Source organism: Puma concolor, chromosome B3 (assembly GCF_028749965.1).
Source record: "Puma concolor isolate L17-30 chromosome B3, mPumCon1.1.hap2, whole genome shotgun sequence".
Lineage (NCBI taxonomy): Eukaryota > Metazoa > Chordata > Mammalia > Carnivora > Felidae > Puma > Puma concolor.
Window position 1 is genome coordinate 18,563,515 of NC_141672.1, and position 20,271 is coordinate 18,583,785.

At 36.6% G+C, this 20,271-nt stretch overlaps 1 long non-coding RNA gene across 6 annotated transcripts in view; it reads right to left on the bottom strand.

Annotated features, from left to right (window-relative positions):
- The window catches only part of LOC147579786 (uncharacterized), a 494,570-nt gene extending 475,982 nt beyond the window's left edge, over positions 1-18,588 (bottom strand). For all 6 annotated transcript variants that reach the window (XR_015252119.1, XR_015252118.1, XR_015252116.1 and 3 more), the window contains exon 1: positions 18,285-18,588. This is a non-coding gene — a long non-coding RNA (uncharacterized LOC147579786). The remainder of the gene's footprint in view (positions 1-18,284) is intronic.
- Between the last annotated feature and the right edge of the window lie 1,683 nt (positions 18,589-20,271).

The following is a 20,271-nucleotide window of genomic DNA, read 5'->3' on the forward strand; positions in this document are numbered from 1 at the left end:
GCACCACAACAATCCACCCCAGTAAACTAAACAGCACCATCTACTGGAGAACAAAGCCGGTACACTAAGCCCTGCCCAACTGGGCCAACCTTGATCTTCAGGAACATAAGTCTCTACACCTGCTTAGTTTATGGACTATAAAGTGTTTCATATTTTGGCTTATAGGAGAAAATGAAGTAATTTCAGTCATATTTCAGCCTGCTGGTCCATCCTGTCAATTTTCTTTTCTTCCATTTTCTTTTTTCTCTTTTTTGTTTCTTTTCTTTTCTTGAATACAGAAAGAAAAAAATTCATTTTTATTTTTAATTTTTATTAAAAATATTTATTTTAATTTTTTTCTACTATATTTTTAATTTGTGTATTTTTTTCAAATTCTATTTTACTTCCATCACTTAATTTTAGTCTACTTCAGTGTATTGATTTTTTTAAATTTTCAAATGATTTCCTTTTTCTTTTTTTCCCCCAATTTATCAAGCCCCTTTCAACACCCAGAACAAAACACACATAGGATCTAGCATCATTTATTCAATTTTTTGTCAGTGTTGGTTTTTAATTTTTTTAATTTTAATATTTTTTAAATTTATTTTTTAAATTTTAGATTTTTTACCCCATTAATTTCTGTTATCCCTTCAAAATGATGAAACGAAGGAATTCACCTCAAAAGAAAGAGCAGGAATTAACGACAGCCAGGGAGTTAAACAACACAGATACAAGCAAGATGTCTGAACCAGAACTTAGAATCATGATAATAAGAATACCAGCTGGAGTCGAAAATAGATTAGAATCTCTTTCTGTGAAGATAAAAGAAGTAAAAGCTAGTCAGGATTAAAAAAAAATGCTATAACTGGGTTGCAATCTCGAATGGTGCCATGGTGACAAGGATGGATGAGGCAACACAGAGAATCGGTGATATAGGGGACAAAATTATGGAGAATAATGAAGCAGAAAAAAAAGGGAGATTAAGGCAAAAGAGCACGCTTTAAGAATTAGAGAAATCAGTGACTCATTAAAAAGGAACAACATCAGAATCATACGGGTCCCAGAAAAGGAAAAGAGAGAAACAGGTAGAAGGGTTATATGAGCAAATCATAGCAGAAAACTTTCCTAACCGGGGGAAAGAGACAGACAACAAAATTCAGGAAGCACAGAGGACTCCCATTAGATCAACAAAAACCATCAACAAGGCATATCATAGTCAAATTTACAAAATATTAAGGTAAGGAGAGAATCATGAAACAAGCAAGGGAAAAAAAAATCCTTAACCTACAAGAAAAAACAGATCAGGTTTGCAGCACACCTATCCACAGAAACTTGGCAGGCCAGAAAGGAGTGGCAGGATACATTCAATGTGCTGAATCTGGAAAATATGCAGTGAATAATTCTCTATCCAACAAGGCTATCATTCAATATAGGAGATGTAAAAAGTTTCCCAAACAGAAGTTAAAGGAGTTTGTGACCACTAAATAAGCCCTGCAAGAAATTTTAATGGGGACTCTCTGAGGGGAGAAAAGATGGGGAAAAAAAGAAATAAATAAGAACCAAAAGCACCAAAGAAAAGAAAGACAAGAGAGCACCACAAGAAACTCCAACTCTACAGGTGACATAATGGCAATAAATTCATATCTTTCAGTACTCACCCTAAAAGTCAATGGACTAAATGCTCCAAATCAAAAGACATAGGGTAACAAAATGGATAAGAAAACAAGATCTATCTACATGCTGTTTACAAAAGACCCACTTTAGACCACAGGACACCTTCAGATTGAAAGTGAGGGAATGGAAACCCATCTAACATGCTAATGGTCAACAAAAGAAAGCTGGAGTAGCCATACTTATATCAGACAATCTAGACTTTAAAATAAAGACTGTATCAAGTGATGAAGAAGGGCATTATATCATAATTAAGGGGTCTATCCATCAAGAAGACCTAACAATTGTAAACATGTATGCTCCAAATGTGCAAGCACCCAAATATATAAATCAATTAATCACAAACATAAGGAAACTCATCGGTAAAATACCATAATATTAGGGGACTTCAGCACCCCACTCACAGCAATGGACACATCATCTAATCAAAAATCAACAAGGAAACAATAGCTTTGAATAACACACTAAACCAGATGGTCTTAACAGATATATTCAGAACATGTCATCCTAAAGCAGCAGAATATATATTCTTTTTCAATGCACATGGAATGTTCTCCAGAATAGACCATATACTGGGACACAAATCAGCCCTAAGTAAGTACAAAAAGATAGAGATCATACTGTGCATATTTTCAGACCACAACGCTATGAACCTCAAAATCAACCACAAGAAAAATTTGGAAAGGTAACAAACACTTGGAGACTGAAGAACATCCTACTAAAGAGTGAATGGGCTAACCAAGTAGTTAAAGAGGAAATTAAAAAGTTTATGGAAGTCAATGAAAATGATAACACCACAACTGAAAACCTCTGGGATGCAGTAAAGGCAGTCATAAGAGGAAAGTACATAGCAATCCAGGCCTTCCTAAAGAAGGAAGAAAGATCTCAGATACACAACCTAACCTTACGCCTTAAGGAGCTGAAAAAAGAACAGCAAATGAAACCCCAAACCAGCAGAAGACAGGAAATAATAAAGACTAGAGCAGAAATTAATGCTATCAAAACCAAACAAACAAACAAAACAAACAAAAAAACCCACTGTAGAACAGATCAATGAAACCAGAAGCTGGTTCTTTGAAAGAATTAACAAAATTGATAAACCACTAGCCATTTTGATCCAAAAGAAAAAGGAAGGGCCCAAATAAATAAAACCAAGAATAAAAGGGGAGAGATCACAACCAACACAGCAGAAATAAAAACAATAATAGAGAATATTATGAGCAATTAAATGCCAATAAAATGGGAATCTGGAAGAAATGGACAAATTCCTAGAAACATACAAAATACCATAACTGAAACAGGAAGAAATAGAAAATTTGAACAGATCCATAACCAGAAAAGAAATCAAATTAGTAATCAAAACTCTCCCAAAAAAAGAGTCCAGAGACAGATGGCTTTCCAGGGGAAATCTACCAACATTTAAGGAAGAGCTAACACCTATTTTGAAGCTGTTCCAAAAAATAGAAATGGAAGGAAAACTTCCAAACTCCTTCTATGAAGCCAGCATTACCTTGATTCCAAAACCAGATGGAGACCCCACTAAAAAGGAGAACTATAGACCAATTTCCCTGATGAATGTGGATGCAAATGTCCTCAACAAGATATTAGCCAGCCAGATCCAACAACACATTAAAAAAAAAATTTACCATAACCAAGTGGGATTTATACCTGGGATACAGGGCTGGTTCAATATCTGCAAAACTATCAATGTGATTCATCACATCAAAAAAAGAAAGTACAAAAACCATATGATCCTCTCAATAGATGCAGAGAAAGCATTTGACAAAATACAGCATCCTTTCTTGATAAAAATCCTCAAGAAAGTAGGGATAGAAGGATCATACCTCAAGATCATAAAAGCCATATATGACAGACCCAACACTAATATCATCCTCAATGGGGAAAAACTGAGAGCTTTTCCCCCTAATTTCAGGAACAAGACAGGATGTCCATTCTCGTCACCTTTATTCATCATAGTATTGGAAGTCTCAGCCTCTGCAATAAGACAACAGAAAGAAATAAAAGGCATCCAAATCGGCCAGGAGGACGTCAAATTTCACTCTTCGTAGATGACATGATACTCTATATGGAAAACCGAAAAGATTCCACCAAAAAACTGTTAGAACTGAAGCACGAATTCAACAAAGTTGCAGGATATAAAATCAATGCACAGAAATAGGTTGTATTCCTACACACCAACAATGAAGCAACAGAAAGAGAAATCAAGGAATCAATCCCATTTACAATTGAACCCAAAACCGTAAAACACCTAGGAATAAATTTAACTAAAAGGTGAAAAATCTATACACTGAAAACTATAGAAAGTTTGTGAAAGAATTTGAAGAAGACACAAAAAAATGGAAGAAGATTCCATGCTCCTGGATAGGAAGAACAAATATTGTTAAAATGTCAATACTACCGAAAACAATCTATATATACAATGTAATCCCTATCAAAATTGCACCAGCATTTTTCACAGACCTAGAATAAACAATTCTAAAATGTGTATGGTACCAAAAAAGACACCAAAGAGCCAAAGTATTGTTAAAAAAGAAAATCAAAGCTGTAGACATCACAATTCCAGACTTGAAGCTATATTACAAAGCTGTAATTGTCAAGTCAGTATGGTACTGGCACAAGAGCAGACACTCAGATCAATGGAGCAGAATAGAGAACCCAGAAATGGACCCACAAACGTATGGCCAACTAATCTTTGACAAAGCAGGAACAAATATACAATGGAATCAAGACAGTCTCTTCAGCAAGTGGTGCTGGGAAAACTGGACAGCAACATGCAGAAGAATGAACCTGGCCACTTTCTTATACCATACACAAAAATAAACTCAAAGTGGATGAAAGACCTCAATGTAAGACAGGAAGCCATCAAAATCCTTGAGGAGAAAGCAGGCAAAATCCTCTTTGATCTTGGCCACAGCAACTTCTTAACCAATCTCCAGAGGCAAGGGAAACAAAAGCAAAAATGAACTACTGGTACCTCATGAAAATAAAAAGCTTCTGCACAGCAAAGGAAACAATCAGCAAAACTAAATGGCAACTGACAGAATGGGAGAAGATATTTGCAAATGACATATAAAGGGTTAGTATCCAAAATCGATAAAGAACTTATCAAACTCAACACCCAAAAAACAAAGAATCCAGTGAAGACATGGGCAAAAGACATGAATAGACACTTTTCCAAAGAAGACATCCAGATGACCAACCAACACATGAAAAAATGCTCCACATCACTCATCATCAGGGAAATACAAATCAAAACCACAATGAGATACCACCTCACACCTGTCAGAATGGCTAACATTAACAACTCAGGCAAGAACAGATGTTGGCGAGGATGCGGAGAAAGAGGATCTCTTTTGCATTGTTGGTGGGAATGCAAGCTGGTGCAGCCACTCTGGAAAACAGTATGGAGGTTCCTCAAAAAACTAAAAATAGAACTACCCTATGACCCAGCAATTGCACTACCAGGCATTTATCCACAGGATGCAGGTGTGCTGTTTCGAAGGGACACATGCACCCCAATGTTTATAGCAGCACTATCAACAATAGCCAAAGTATGGAAAGAGCCCAAAGGTCCATTGATGGATGAATGGATAAAGAAGAAGTGGTATTATTCAGCAATCGAAAACAATGAAATCTTGCCATTTGCAACTACATGGATGGAACTGGAGGGTATTATGCGAAGTGAAATTAGTCAGTCAAAGAAAGACAAAAATCATATGACTTCACTCATATGAGGACTTTAAGAGACAAAACAGATGAACATAAGGGAAGGGAAACAAAAATAATATAGAAACAGGGAGAGGGCAAAACATAAGAGACTCTTAAGTAGGGAGAACAAACAGAGGGTTACTGGAGGGGTTGTGGGAGCGGTGTGGGCTAAATGGGTAAGGGGCATTAAGGAATCTACTTCTGAAATCATTGTTGCACTATATGCTAACTAATTTGTATGTAAATTAAAAGAAATTTAAAATGAAAAAAAACACAATGAGATATCATCTCACACCTAGCAGAATGTCTGTTATCAAAAAGACAAAAAATAACATGTGTTGATGAGAATGTGGAACAAAGGGAATTCTTACGCACCATTGGTGGAAATGTAAATTGGTAGAGCCACTATGAAAAATAGTATAGGGTTTTATCAAAAAATTAGAAGTAGAAATACAATACAACCCAGAAATTCCACTTCTGGATTTTACCTAAAGAAAATAAAAACACTAATTCAAAAAGATTATAGACACCATAATGTGTATTGAAACATTATTTACCAAACAAAGATATGGAAGCAGTCAGGTGACCATGGATAGATGAATGGTTAAAGATGATGTGATGATATATATGTATATGTGTGTGTGTATACACACACACACACACACACACACACACACACACACACACACTGGAATATTATTTAGCCATAAAAAAGAATAAAATTTTGCCATTCATGACAACATGGATAGACTTAGAGGGTATTATGCTAAGTGCGATAAATCAGACAGAGAAAGACAAATACCATGTAATTTCATTTGTACGTGGAAAATAAAAACAAAACAAATGAATAAATAACAAACAAACAAAAACCAGAAACAAACTCAAAAATAGAGAACAAACTGGTGGTCGCTAGAGGATAGCGTTTGGGATGGTATAGACAAAATAAGTGAAGGGGATTCAGAGGTACAATCTTCTAGTTATAAAATATAAGCCACAAGGATTAAAACTATACACTACAGTGAGAGGACTGGATAGCTCAACTAGTTAAGTTTTGGACTCTTGATATCGGCTCAGGTCGTGATCCCATGGTGGTGAGATGGAGTCCCATGTGGAGCTCTGCACTGAACCTGGAGCATGCTTGGGATCTCTCTCTCTCTCTCTCTCTCTCTCTCTCTGCCCCTTTCTACCTCCCCAACACACATTCTCTTTCTCTCTCTCTCTCAAAATAAATAAGTTAAGGAAAAAGAGTACAGCATAGGGAATGTAGTCGGTAAGATTGTAATAACTTTGTATAATGACCGATGGTAACTACACTTATTGTCATGAGTATTTTATAATGTATATAATTGCCAAATCACAATGTTATACCTCTGAAACCAATATAATATGTGCCAACTGTACTTCAATTGAAATAAGATAAAAATATATAAAAATTAGATAATTTTGTATAAATTCATGGCTTTAGATACAACCTGTTTGAAATCCCTTCTTCTGGAGTTCTCTTCTGAATTTCAGATTTATATATACAACTATTGAACACCACCATTGGGATAATTTAATAACCTCTCAAGTTTAGCTGATCCAAATTGCTTCAACCGCAGCATCTCCCATTTTATTTTTTTAGTGTTTATTTATTTTTGAGAGAGAGAGACAGAGACACAGAGAGGGACAGAATGTGAGTGAGGGAGGGCAGAGAGAGAGACAGAGACAGAGACAGAGAATCTGAAGCAGGCTCCAGGCTCTGAGCGGTCAGCATAGAGCCCTACATGGGGTTTGAACTCATGAACCACTAGATCATGACCTGAGCCAAAGTCGGATGCTCAACGGACTGAGCCACCCAGGTGCCCCTGCCGTATTAGACAATAGCAGCTCCTTCCTAACAATTTTCTTGGGGCAGAAACATTGGTATCATTTTTGATTACTCTCTTTCTATCCTATCAGGAAATCCTGTTGATTTTAATCTTCAAAATATCCAGAACCTTATTTTACCTCATCCATTGCTACCATCATAGTCCAAACCACAATTATTTCTTTCCTGGATAACTGCAATGACCAAAATGATTTCCCTAACTCTACTCTTATCTTCCCTCACTATGCCTGAGCAATGTCTGTGCATGACACAGCACCCAGAGGCATCCAAAGACCAGATAGGTCAGATTATGTTTCTCTTCAGATTAATCTCTTCCAAAATTCTCCTGTCTCATTTAGAAATTTAAGCCTTATCTGACCTTATCTCTTACTACTCCTCCCTTAACTGTATTGGTGCAGCTGGATTGGTTCCCTTACTGTTTTTAGTATACCTCAAGGAAGGCCACTCTTTAGGGTTTTTGCATTGGCTCATCTCTTAGCCTGTAATTCTCTAGCTGCAGATTGCCATATGAATAGCTTCTATACATCCTTCAAATGTTTTTATTGATGTTTTTACCCTGATCACCCTCGTTAAAATTGTACCCCTCTTCTTGATTCACAGCATTGCCTATGTCCACCCTTTTGCTATTATTTTAAATCACTCATAAATTTATGAAATACAATATAATTTATTTGTTGTCTAAATTTGGTATTGTTTTTTTTTCTTTTCTCTTCCTAATAATATATAAATTCCATACAATCAAAACACATTTTCTCTCTATTTCTTCGCCACTGTATCCTAGGCACAGAGTACAACCAGACAGATATTCTGGATTCAGTACTTATTTGTTAAATCAATGACCAAACTAATAAATGAATGAAAATTATATGTTGGACGGCCTATATGTCTGAGTTCTAGGGGATCAAAGATCAATTACACTGCTAAATATTCCAGCATGTTGGTCCATTCTGATTTCCATAGCAGCTCCTTTGCTTCTCATAGTAACTCTTTTTTATGTGCCTCCATTTTGGGGTAGGCACTCCAGGATTTGTCCAATCATCCTGAAAACAATGAGCTCATTTCAAACATAGCATTTGGCAACAGCATCCTAGTTGACAAATACAAGGGCTAATTATTATTCAAATGAGCTTCTGCTCTCTTCACTGATATATTTCTCAGTGCCTTGGGTCTGCTGGGCTTTCACAAAGGACACAGTGGGTCAATGGGCTGGTCACTAATGACACATTCACTCAGTGATTCATTCTTTTCTGATGTGAAGTACTTCACCAATATCATTTTTAAAATGCTCACATCTCAACTAGATTTAGTATGAGATACCACTGAGCGAACAATTATGAGTAAACAATTGTTACCATCCCCAGCTGCTTGAGCTAACACATTGAATTCAAAAGCTCTGAAAATTTCACCCATTTCAGTGGATTCAGACATAATTCAGATATAAAATTCTTTTCTTTGTCAATCGAACATCCTCAACCTATTCCCAAATCTAACAGCATATTTTTCTTACAAAACTTAGTAAAGTTCTGAAATTATCTTCTTCAGTCAGTTTCTTCTCTAGTATGAGGCCGGTCTATTGATATCTAACCATTTACCCTCTACTACAACTGGAGGGCTTGTTCATGGATCCTAAATGGGATTTATATCAGTATAGCTTTTATAGGGTAACTGCCTCTTGAAAACAAGTTATACCATTTCACCAAAGATGAACTAACAGTTCATTAAATCTATTATCTGCTTTCTGACTACAGTGCTAAATAAATTTTCCTATCCCTCTTGCATACACATGTGACATGGTACTAATTTTCCTCAGTAATATGTGAGTAGAATCAATGTGTTGAATCTTGTATGCTTTATCTACTCCCTCATTTCCATGTCTCACTGCCAGCTGGATGTCAATGCCTAGGATAAACTCAAGAGACATGCTTTGTAACGAAAACCTAAAACATGTGGCAAAGTCTTAGCATACAGGAAACAAGAAATAATAAAACTGTTATCAGAGGCTGAGGAGATGATGATCTATATTACGTAATGGCAAACATTTGGTAAAACTCTTGCTTTCAATTTCCTGGGGGAAAGATCACATGTCTACTGAACTGACAGCTGTGGGGAAGAGATTGAGAAGAATCAAAGTATTGGTGTCTATTGGCTACCATTGTATCTTTTGGTCAAAGTATTATAAGAAAGAAATATATTCAGGAGGGAATTGGCCAGTTTGTAAGCATGGATAGGAAAGAGAGAGTGTTGGGAAATTCAGAGCCTTAAAGGTTGTAAAACCTGTGTCTGACCTTCAAACAGGGGTATGATGATGAAAAAAACCTTGAGCAAAAAAATGCCACTAAAATGCAAACATGCATAGGAAACATCTTTTCTATCAATGATGAAGTAACAGAGCCCCAATTTATTGTTTTTCCTTTAACAACTAGAAAACTGAAGATAGTATAAGGAAGGAAGGAAGGAAAGAAGGAAGGAAGGAAAAAAGAGAGACAAAAAGAGGAAGGAAGAAAGAAAGAGAGAAAGGAATGAAGAGAAAAGATTATATAACCCTCTCAATAGACACAGAAATTTTTTTCTTACAAAACTCAACATATATTCATGGAAAAAAAAACCAACTAACCAATCTAGAAATAAAGGCATGCTCCCCAAAATAATACAGGACATTAAAAGAAAAAACACAAAAGTGGGGTGCCTGGGTGGCTCAGTCAGTTAAGCATCCAAATTCAGCTCAGGTCATAACCTCAAGGTTTGTGGGTTCGAGCTCCGTGTCGGGCTCTGTACTGACAACTCAGAACTTGCAGCCTGCTTCACATTCTGTGTTTCCTTCTCTCTATGCCCCTCGCCTGCTTGCACTCTGCCTCTCTCTCTCTCTCTCAACAATAAATAAACATTAAAAAAATTTTAAAAACCCACAAAACTAACAGTATACTTCAGAATAAAAGACCAAATGCTTTCTTTCTTCCAATAATCAGTATCGAAGCAAGGATGTATATGCCTTCACCATTTCCGTTCAACATTTAAGAAAAGAAAAGGAGAAAAAAAAAGAAAAGAAAAGGAGAAGAGAAAAGAGAAGAAAAGAAAAGAAAAACAAACTGAAAACCTTAGAGATTGGAAAGGAAAAAGTAGAATAAAAAAAGCCTTTATTTGCATATGATGTGGTTTTCTACATATCTAATATCAAAGATACAGGAACTAATTAATGGGTTTATGAAGGTCACAGAATACAATCACAATAAAAATCAATTATATATCTATGTACTAGCAATTAAAACTTAGAATATGAAATAAAAACAATACCACTTATAATAGCATCAAAATATGAAATATTGGGAGACAAACTTAATTACACAAAAGCAAAACCTGTGAACTGAAAGCTATGAAACAATGCTTAAGGGAGACGAAAAGAAGTGGAAATATATACCATATTCATGGATTGAAAAACAACGTACTATTACGATGTTCATTCTCAGAAAACTGATCTATTACTCAGGGAAATCCTGATCAAAATCCCATCTGGATTTTTTTGTGTGTTGTTTTTGTTTTTATTTTTGGTAAAACTTTTGATGTGTTTATTTTAAAATTTATAGAGAAATACAAATGTTCCAAATAGCAGAAACATTTTTTTAAATAAAAACAAAATTGGAGTACTTACTATACGTTATTTGAAGACTTACTACAGTCATAGGAAACAAGACAGTGTGGCATTTACATATAGATAGATATTGAACAGAATAAAGATAGAGAGATGAACAAATAGTCTATTCTCTACTGATATCTCAAAATGTTTCCAAGGTCATTCAAGGGAGAAAGAATATCCATCTTGTTAAAGCAGTGAAGTTAACAGTTGACATCCATATGCAGAATAATGGTTCTACCCTTCCCCCTCAAATACACAATAAGTTGATTCAAAGTAGACCATTGACTTAAATGTAAAAGCTAAAACAATTAAATTGCTAGGAACAATCATATGAGAAAATCTTTGCAATCTTGGGGAGGGCAATGATATATTTGATAGAACACAAACAGCATAAACCATAAAATACTGGAGTTATCTAAATCAAAAACTTCTGCTCAATAAAGGATTCTTTTATGGAAATTTAAAAACAAGTTACTGACTGGGAGAAAATATTTGCAATATAAAATTTGACAAAGGACTTTTTTTTTTTTCAAACTGTACACGCAGAACTCTATAACTCAATAGGACAAAGCAGGAGTACAAAATATTTGAAGAGACATTTTATAGAGGAAGATAAAAGAAGATATATAAGCACATAAAAAGATGTACAGCATAATCATCACTAACAGAAATAAACATCACAATAAAATCACTACACACATTCCAGAATACCTAAAATTAAAAAGACTGACTATATCACATTGCTGGTGGGAATGTAAAACCACACAGTCATGTTAGCAGTTTCTTGTAAAGTCAAGAAAGTTCCAATTAGCATATGTATCTCTACCATATTTATCAGAAAAAATGAAAATGTGTTCCTATTAAAATCTGCATGGTCATAGAGCATGACAGCCAAAAACTAGAGACAATGCAAATGTCCACCCAGAGAATAATGGAGAAACAAATTTTGGTATATCTATATAATGGGATACCACTCAGCAGACATAAAATGAGCTACTTATACACATAATGTCAAGGATGCATCTCAAAATCATTAGGCTGAGTAAAAGAAGACAGATACAAAATAGTGCATACTGTAAGATTCCTTTTTATAAGAAATTCTAGACAAAATAATCTCTAATAATTGAAAGCGGATCAGCAGTTGCTTCAGCTGGGCATGAAGCAGAGTATGACTGCAAATTTGCAAGGAGGGAACTTTTTGATGTGTCAGAAATATTTTATGTTACAATTGTGGAATGGGTTACTTTGCAAATATCATCAAATTGTACATAAAATTGGTAAATTCAAATGTATGTAAATTATAGCTTGAGAGATGATTGGAAATGCAGCTTTGCAGCAGAAATGATTAAGTGTGTAGTCTAAAGGATCCTGGTAGCTTCGATGTAGCCACAATTAATTTAAAAGATAGGGCATGGACGTGAAGAAACAAATAAAGCAGATCTGAGACTATATGCAATAATTTAAGTATGATTATTAATGTACATAACAAATTAAATAGATTGGAAGGCTACAAATGTTCTGAAGGAGTAATTCTACCAAATAAACCATGGGACAGACTGAAAATTATGTAACTTGTTATGACTTACAGTAAACTTTGGTCTTCTAAAATTCCATGTATTTAAACTTGGCTTTAAAAACAGTACAATTTCTTAAGAGAGCATTAATCCAACTTCAGACATTGCTGTACAGCATGATGGATAAGATAAGGCTTCTAGAGGATAGTGTCAGGGCCACAAAGATTATTTCTCCTCTTCCAGAGAGATACCTTCATAGTATATCTGCAGTGGGATTTTAGAATTGTTACAGAAGAATAATGCAAGTGTCCTATTCATTTTCTCTGTATATACTCTATATATAGTTCTGTATGTGGAAGGGGGAAGTTGGTGTTTTCAGTGTATGGACAGCCAGACCACAGGGAATCCTCATCAGAACAAATGGAGAGAATTGTTCAAGTTCAGGAGATTCGGTGAGTAGATACAGTGAGTTCAGGAGAGTTCGGTGAGTAGATACAGAGATTAGATTAGATCTTAGGTTTTCTCCCTTGGGATGGAATTAGTGTAAGCAAAAGACTAAAATACATTTACATTGTGCAAGGCATTAAATTCAGAACTGGGGAACTGGGTGAACTCCCAGTCACTTCCTGGTTTCTGTGTTTCATCCCATTCATTCCAGCATCCCCTCTCCATTGCATTCCTACTTGGCCCAGGCTCTGTGCTGCACACTGGGGAGATAGCAATGAAGAGGAAACAATCCTGCTCTCCAGCAACTCCCATTCTAAGAGGATAGGTTTGTGAGCTAGTATTTGCATTATGGGACATTTGCTTTGAACGACATGCATATGTGTTGATGGTTTGAGAAGTGAGCTCTGAGGTGAGGCAGTCTTCCCCAAATGGAAGAAACCAGAGTGTGGGTTTAGAGAATACATAAAGACCATGGAAGTGAAAGAACCTTGGTCCATTTAATAGGTTCCTCAGGAGCCTTCACATGGATTTTTATCATAGTAGTACATCCATGCATTGTTCTTTCATTTATTCATCCAGGAAACTCAAACCTTCTTTGTGGGCTGCTTACCATGTTAGGTATCATATTCGTTTTCTACTACCGCTGTAACAAATTGCCACAAACTCAGTGGCTTAAAACAACCCAAATTTATTAATTTAAAAGTTTGGGGGCACCTGGGTGGCGCAGTCGGTTAAGCGTCCGGCTTCAGCCAGGTCACGGTCTCGCGGTCCGTGAGTTCGAGCCCCGCATCAGGCTCTGGGCTGATGGCTCGGAGCCTGGAGCCTGTTTCCGATTCTGTGTGTCCCTCTCTCTCTGCCCCTCCCCCGTTCATGCTCTGTCTCTCTCTGTCCCAAAAATAAATAAACGTTGAAAAAAAAAATTTAAAAAAAAAATAAAAAAAAAAAGTTTGTAGGTCAGAAGTATGGCATGGTCTTACTGGACTAAAATCAATGTTTAAAATGGTCTTCCTTTTTGGAAGCTTCCTTTTTGGAGGCTTTATAGGATCAAATACATCTTATTGCATCTTCTAGTTTCCAGAGACTGCCCTCATCGCCTGGCTTGTGATGTCCTTCCTCCATCTCCAAAGCTGCCAGCAATGGCAGCTCAAGTTCTCCTCACGGCACATCACTCTGACTTCTGCTTCTCTTTTCCACTTTTAGGGACCATGTGATCACATCAGGCTTACCTAGAAAATCCAAGATAATCTCTCTATTTTAAGGTCCTAATTTAATCTCATCTGCAGGGTCCCATGTAAGGTAACATATTCACAGACTCTGGGGATTAGAGCTTGGACAGCTTTGGGGGCCATTATTCTGCCTGGCACAGACACACATCTGCAGTGTTCATCTTTACCCCTGATGGCTGCAATAGTGTGTGAGTCTGGCTGTCTCCCCAAATTCCAATTGGCGGTTTCACCACCAGATCAGCAAATAGTTTAAATATTGCACCGTCTCTCTTCCACTTCTTGAGCAAGAAGCTGTTTTGAGAAGTTAATCTCTTTCATAATTCTCATTTCAAAGATGAGGCGACTGATATTCTGGGAGGTTAATTAACATACCCAAGGTCACAGGTGACAAGAGAAGACTATTGTTAAAATTCAAAGCTCCTGGCTGCAGGTCTATTCGTTTCCCAGAGCAAGATTCTGTCAGATCTCACATATAAATTGAGTTCATTTTAATTTTGAAAAAAAAAAAAATAGCCCATTATTTAACAAGAGACTAATTTAAGGAAACTTCTATAGAAACCCAGCCACTATTTCTCTTATTTCACTAGTGGAGCACCTTCAAACATTCAGTGCAAAGATTGCATTGAACAAGAAACCCTGCTATTCGACTCATGACAGAGGACTATTACTCACTTCCAAATGACTGATACGTGGTGATGCATCTGTTCACCCCGGAAAATCTCTTCCATGCATGTCTCTAAATCTTCTCTATTCTAAATAAATTGACTGAAGATGAGTTTATTATCATTTTGCTGCATGTTCCGAGTAGCATTCAAACAGCTCAGTGAAAGGACTTATTTTATCACTGTTAAAGGTTCCCTCCCCCACTATTAATTATTTTTCTATTTGTAGGGTGTCAGTACAGAACTCAATTTCTTCAGGACTATTACTTATGGTAGAAACCAAATAAGATTGATTTATTGAACTGGTTCCAGAGTAGCTATGCATATAGAGCACCTTCCAAATAGAACACGACCCATATAGCCTAACTGCACACTTACAGATCATATCCCTAAGGAGGCGGCATGGCCTGGTTCATCGGACAAAGAGGCAGGGTCAGTCACGCAGCTAATAAGTAGCAGAGCCCAGAACTGAACCCAAAGCTCGTGTCATTTCAATTACATCATGCTGCCTTCTAACACATAACAAACTTTGGCAAATATTAGGGAGAAAACTTGCTGATGTTTCAAGCCACTGCAAAATGTACCCGCGCCTAACTGCTTTCACTCTACGGTGGTAAAACGTGGAAAAACCAATTTCAGTCTGACACAAGGAAGTTAAAGTTGCGATTTATGAGGCAGATATTTCAGAAAGGCCCAAACGTTTTCATCCACGTTAAAGAAACTCTGGAAAAAAAACACATGTTCTGAGTATCCTAGTCCTAAGTGCTTAATGCTAAAGTCAGTCAGGCAACACAGATGCAAGGAGCTTTAAAAGCTTTTGGAGTCTAAGGTTGTAACCTTTGGGTATGATGGTGAGGCTGTCAGTCCACCGAAAACCAGCACTTTCCCTCCGCGGTCTGTCTTGCCCTTCCTTGCACCTTGAGTGCCTACTCTGAGTTCCTCTGGCCGTTACATAAAGCTTTTTAGGAAACATCACTGCAGACAGCTGTTTAACCCCCGGCTCTGCGGGGACTACACGGCGAGATGCTAGGTCTGTTGATTAATTTTACATGTACGTGCACGCTAATGTAGTCTGACACCGAGGCCCTGGTAGCCATCCGGTCTTGTTAAGTAAACAAAGTAGTTCAGGCAAGATCGGTGCTGAAAGTTGTCTGTGCGCGGGATGCTTTTCCTTCTCAGTCTTGAAGGAGACGTCGTTCTTTTTCCTCGGCAGCCATCAGAGGTGACCTGGTCAACGATTATCCTAAGTCTTCTTTGTTTCGCTCGTGATATGCCACCCCATCTTTAACAACTCACGTGTGATAAGAAAGACTTAAAAACAAATGGAAACGTAAGCTCCGTGATACTAAGATGAAAGAGGAGCTTTCAATACTATGATTACAATTGGTGACAATTATTGCTCAGACAGAAATTAAGCTGCATGGTCTACGTCTGTCGGTCTTTGTGTTTTGTGAACGTCACCAATTTGCAAAAGTTAAATGTGGGATTATTTTCAAAAATCGTGTGATGATTTTGAGAAAAACTGGTGAATGATATTTCCATTTGTAAATATCAATATTATAGATTGTCCTTCTGAGTTTGTAGATAAACCATTTCAGATTATTTCCCCTGTTAAAAACAAGAAGAGCTAGCGGAAAGCTAGGAGATTTTTTTTTCTTTTATTTATTTATTTATTTATTTATTTATTTATTTATTTCAAAATTTGTTGGAAGGCATTGGAGAAAAATCAAGGCAGCCAGGCCTTAAGATATGAGCTTTGGAGAAATGAGTTGTGCTCATAAAACTCCAACCATCAGCAAAACTTTATCCTTAGAGGCATTTGCTAAGTCACAAGTGAAAGTCTAGAGGCTGAGAGCTGAGCTGGTGCTAGAGGGAACAAAGCTTAGAAATCACGGAAGGAAAAATCCTGGTAAACACCACCAGCTCAGTAGAGATGCCTGAAGCCTTATACCTAAAGAGAGAGAGAGAGAGAGAGAGAGAACCCAGACCCCATGAACACTGATAGCCTCCAACAAATCAGATTGGATTCAAGTGATCCATTCCTAACATAGCTGCTTTCTAGAAGCAAAAGTCAATACTATTACAGAGCCTAACAAAACGCCTTGAATTCTATAGGTAAATAGTGAAAATTAAATTTTTTTCTTGTCGAGAATAATTATTTTCCAATAATAATAAGGTTAATGAAAACAATTATCTTGTTTTTGGAGACCCTGACGCATGTCCAGGCTTTGGGATCTTAGTTTTATGTAAGCTATCTCTAATTCTTATACCACATTTGCAAGTGAAGAATTATTTTTGTCTGATTACAAGACATGTGCACAGATGTTATGTGACTTACAAAATCCACACAGCTATTATATGCCGATTGAAGACTTAAATTCTGAACTGTTTAGTTTCAACAAAAACTTTTCTGGGTTCAAGTGGGTGTGGATCTTCATGGAATGCATGAATGAGAGGTTACTTTCACAGAGAAAACAGAGAAGTCTGTCAGGAAATTTGGGTTTATTTTTGAAGAAAATTATCTCCTGTGAAAAGTAGTCATCTTAGATTTTTTCCCCCTTTGGAATTTGGAGGATTTTCTAAATTGTACGAGAATGTCTCTTAAAATACTCATCAAAAAGAAAAATAATAATGAAATAATTCATTCAGGATAGATTTACTGTTTATTATTTATCAGGTGCTCTTCTATATTTTAGACCTATAGCAATGCACAAAATGGACAAAGTCCCTAGCCCCATGTAGATTAGATGCTATTAGAGTGGACAGTTACTAAATAAACAAATAAAAATAGAATTTAGGGAGTCACCAGTACTGAATTGATATCTATAGCCCAACTAATGTGATGGGTTGAAAGCCTGTTTAGACTAGGTTCAAAAAATTGACGAAAACTGTAAGAGACACAATGTAGAGACCAGGAAAATTATGGAATTCAGGAGACATCTAGGAAGCCAATGTGTTGGAAATAGTGCTGCATCCACCTGAAATTCTGCTTTATTTTGGAGATCTTAATAATATGATGCAATGGCTTCTTCGTGATTCTAGGCAGTAGGGTAGAATGGGGATTATAGCAAAATAAGAACTACATTTCCTAGTGAATGAATGAAATAAAGTAGGGACAATAAACAGGCACTGGTGCCAATATTCTTTCATCAATATAATGTTTTTGTGAAACAACCAAAATTTTAACTTTTACCCAGTTGTGTAGGTATCTATGCCAAAAGCATGAGAGCCACAAAGTCTTAACTGAGGTCATTGCCTCATTAAACTGAAATCTATCTGCAATAGTACCTCCTAGATCACAAATCATGTTAAAAACTGAAGAGAAATGATGTATAGTAAAACCTTGGTTTGCAAGCATAATTCGTTCTGGAAACATGCTTGTTATCCACAGTACTTGCAAATCAAAGCGAATTTCCCCATGAGAAATAATGGAAACACAGATGATTCATTCCACAACCAAAAAATATTCATAAAAATAATTACAATACTGTAATATAATACAAAATAATAACGGAAATACAGGATTTAAAGAAAAATAAATTAACCTGCACATACCTTTGAAAACCTTTGTGGCTGGTGTGAAGGAGACAAGAGACAGGAGGGTTATTGGTGTAAGACGCCTTTCACTAACGGATCATTGCTATCTATTGCCTCATTACGGTCTTTTTCTTTTCGTGCAACTTTAACATGGAACTTATCCAATGACATTCCTTTTGAGGATTTCATGAAAACGTGACACTGCATTGTCATTAAACGGATTCATCACTTACACTGCTACAGCCTTATTCGGGTGGTGCTTTTCTACAAAATTTTGCACTGTTTCCCACATTTTACACATCTCCCTAATCTCATTTGAAGTGAGGGATTCCTCTGCCTTTTTCTCTTCTTCCTCTGCAGACATAGACTTCTTATAAAATCTTGCCATTTTGGCCACTTGCATACCTCACTTGTACTTCTTGATGATTTCTTTCTTAACTTCCACTATAATCATCTCCTTCCTCTTACCGCCTTTCTTTTCAACCTTTTTCTGCATCGGGGTCATTGTGTACACTCACACGGATGTTGACTACAGTACGGTATTAATAAACTCTTGTTCATATACTGAATTTAATGTAACTGGCAATAAAGCAGCAGAGGAAAGGGTCTCTATCTGCAGGCAGCCTGACCTAGAATGAAGCAGAGCATTCCTAAGCTCACTCTTGTATGGAAAAGCAAAGGTGCTTTGAAGCAACAAAAAATACACTAGTGCCAGTTGTGGGAACCTTCCAATGTTCTGAAAAATCACTGATTTTTGCCAAACACCGAGGCCTGAGACCGAGCATCTGAGCATGGGAGACAATCACCTACAATCCCGCAGCAACAGAGAGAGAGAGAACCATTGGCTCAGTTGTGATCATGTGACCTTCGGTGTCACGTACTACTTGTTTTGCAAGGCATCACCCATTTGTCTAGTAAAATTTATTAGAAATATTTGCTCATCTTGTGGAACACGCACAGAACAAGTTACTCACAAGCCAAGGTTTTACTGTACATGGATTTAGATTTAACACAGCATGACAGGCAGTCATGAAAATCTCCAGAGTTTGGTGCTAGAACAGCCATTTGAGGATCCTTCTGAAAGAGATGTATTTACCCCAAACTGTATGTTTTCTAAACTGAGACCTGCTTTGCTAAGGAACACAGTTGTCTGAATGGTCCCAATTACCATCTGAATTCCAGTTCCGTAAATTCAACAGATATTTCTTCCAATTCCCAGGCTGGAATTTTATAGTGATGACAACTTCATTTTATCTTGAATTTGAGTGCAAACCATTCAAATTAATTGGATAGTTAAGCACATACAGACGCCATTTCACTAAAGAGAATATAGTTACCAAGTATGAAAGGATTGCAGCTGTAAAACCCTTTTCTGCATGGACTACCATGGCCTACGCCCACTTCCCTTAGCATACAATCATTTGAAACATTTCCCCACATGGGATTCAGGAACTTAAATCTTTGAAAGTTGTCATAGCAAAAGGGGAAGTAGAATATGGCTGGAAGACATTACTGGTGCCTTCCATTGTGCATTCATGGGTGAAATAAAATGATTTTAATTTACCTTAACTCTAAAGTGCTATCAATTGCATAGCTAACTTACCGAGAGAAAAATTTCAACAGTTGTAACTTGAAGTTACTCAATTAATATTTAACAGAATACTTGCCTCAAAAATAATCAAAATATCAAATATCAAAACATTACTTAAGTGGTGTTCTGCTAATGGTAATGACAAAACCGGGCTTTGAGGAATTTCTTTCATAGTCAATATTATTGATCCATAGCCTGAAACAGTGGTTCCAGAGCAGTGATGGTTTTACCAGTTAAGTTTGATGTAAGATGCTTGTTTCTCTAGAATGATGGGAGAGTGTACTGGTCGTTTGGTACAATAGATGTTTTTCAGATAACCTGAATATATCCATACGCCTTTTAATTTCTGTTGGAAGGTTTTTCTAAAATACATTTCACACACTTACAACTGCTTAAATGAGGGTCCTAAACCAT